General features: G+C 38.8%; 1 protein-coding gene across 1 annotated transcript in view; it reads left to right on the forward strand.

Annotated features, from left to right (window-relative positions):
• Window positions 1-2,553, forward strand: part of slc22a31 (solute carrier family 22 member 31) — a 14,646-nt gene that overhangs the window by 1,281 nt on the left and 10,812 nt on the right. The window lies entirely within an intron of this gene.

The raw sequence follows: 2,553 nt of genomic DNA on the forward strand, positions 1-2,553 counted from the left end.
TTATTATTATTATTATTATTGTTGTTGTTGTTGTTAAAGTGAAATTCAACCACAGATCTGGATCCAGTTAAAACTTCATTTGAGTCTATAGATCTGGATTCTGGTCCACTGTTTGTGACCCCCTTGATCTAAGAACTGTATATGATAAAATAAAATAAAAATAGCTGAAACCAGTGGCCGTGGTAACCACAGACCTGTGTTTCACTCCCTGACAGCACTCTTATGAGAGGCAGCCATAAAAGTTTGACTCAAACAAATGTAACACAACTTRAAATCGTATTTTATCATTCTTGACCCGTGAGTTAAATCAGGGATGGACAACTTATATGATGGAAGAGACCACACAGGACGACACACTTACTCAAACGTAATAAAACGGCTATTTTAAAAAAAATGTTTATATGTTTGTTAAACCAACATACAGTGCAGGAAGTCATCATGTCTTAGAGTCCAGGAGATTGATCCGTTTTTTTAAAGGAGACATGATTCTTTTAAATCCTTCAATTGGGGTACATATAAAGTGGAACTGCAGTGCTTTGGTCTGAATTCCTCCTTGTTGCAACTCCACAAGCCCCGCCCCTTTTCTGAGACTTGTCTCAGATCAACTCGTTTTGAGGCTGTGTCTTCACTGCCCGCCCCACTCCAGCTCTTTCCTTGCATGAGGTGAACACTTTGGCATAAAAACCTGTAACTCCAGACTCTTTTTTTTTTTTCCACGTTCCTGTCTTTAAACCGAGCTGCACTTTGTGTGAGTTTGTGTAACGTTGTTTGTCTGGTTTTAGTTTGTAAATGAGGTGATTAAAGTCTGCAGCCCGCCTCAGATGTTTGCAGAGGTGTTCCAGTTTGTCTCACGTGAGTCYCAGCTTCGGGTCAATATTGACTCGGGTTGAAGTGAACTGTAATAACTTCTGCTCAGGTTCTGTTTCACTCTGATCAGCTGACAGTGTTGTGCAGGAACCCCTAACTGAAAGAAACAAAAGGGGGTCGTTGGGTTTGTGTCTCTGTGTTTGCTTCCACCGCCTCGTTGTGCAAAAACAAACATCTTTTATCTTATTTTTCCCAGCCGTGCTGCTCGATGATCCATACCAGCGTGTAAACATTGACAGCAGGACCTGACGGAGTAGTTTCTCTCTGTCGCTGCAGCAGAGCTGCAGGCCACAGAGTCATTATGGGTCATTTCCCTCTCCGCTTGTTCTCAGATACTTTGTTTTTTCCGCCCTCGCTGTTCTTTTCCGGAGACCCTGAGCCGCTCCGTCCTCCGGCTCTGGTCCTTCTGTCCCCTGATGTCATGGGCAGGGACAAAAAAGGAAATGTCCAGTGGAAACACTGCACCCAGAACAATGCAGCTAATGAAACAATAACATGCAGTCTGAGAGGAGGTGTTTCTTTTAACTCACATTCTTATTTTAGACTTCAGACTTTTATTTCTCCACAAACTACAACCATTTGTCTCTTTTCTGCTCGCACATTTTTACTGGTTTTGCAAAACGAACGTCTCAAACTCGCTTAAAGTTGGTGACTAATAAGAGAAATGATGTTTTTGGATCTTGTTTGATTCCATGAGAAATGTTTCAATAATCAGCAGTGTGCATACATCCACCTGTAATTTCCCTTTGTGATCATTATAGGGTGTTGAATTGAATTGAATTGAATCCACTACACCTGAGAGTTTCATTCATATCAGTGATTAGTAGGGTTGGGCAATACTGGCAAAAAAAGTRAATCACGATTAATTGTGGTATTTAGCCGACAACGATAAATTTGACGATCCCTTATGTCCTGGTCACATGACCAATGTAGTGAGAAAGATTTGCTCTTCATAAAAATCTGTTCCAAATTGTGTCAAAATTACAGACTTAAGGCTATGCATCAAATTTTAAATTGTGTTTATAGATAGAAAGAAGATGGATAGAAATTATAGAACTTTTTTTATTGTTCATCGTATTTGAAGCAGAGAGGAGCAGCGAGCYGACGCTGCCTGGTGGCATTAATCCTATTAATCGTCAAGTGCCAAAAAGTAATCCATTAATGTTTTTCTGACGATTAATTGCACACGATACGATTATGCCCAACCCTAGTGATTAGTGAAATATTTTGCTAACATACATCGACAAAGACAATTGRCTTTCATGGCAATAATCAGATAAGTTTGTCCCACTTTTTTATTTCTCCTCAGTTAGATTTTTCTGTGCTGRTTTAAACACTTGAACCATTTTAAAAGTCAAATCTGATTTAAATAATATTTTAACAGTTCTTAAAAAACATAAAAGCTCTCCRTTTTTGTCTTTTTATGGTCTAAAGCAGCAGAAGTGTCAGTAATCGTGTTTTTGACCATAAACAGGAGGGTTTTGTTGGTTCTGCTGGAGTTTACTGCGATGATTCATTTTTTATTTGGACGTTTTCAGCACGCATCCACAGTTTTTGTGCTCTTTCAACAATTCATTTATCAAAACATTCGGCTCCTTCAGGATGTTTACTCATTTTGAGATATTTAGCTTTTTCTGACGTTTGTTGTTTTTGTTAAAAATGAACGTCCTGAAAATCATTATAAAT

This window comes from Austrofundulus limnaeus, unplaced genomic scaffold (genome assembly GCF_001266775.1).
Source record: "Austrofundulus limnaeus strain Quisiro unplaced genomic scaffold, Austrofundulus_limnaeus-1.0 Scaffold16, whole genome shotgun sequence".
In the NCBI taxonomy this organism is placed as follows: domain Eukaryota; kingdom Metazoa; phylum Chordata; class Actinopteri; order Cyprinodontiformes; family Rivulidae; genus Austrofundulus; species Austrofundulus limnaeus.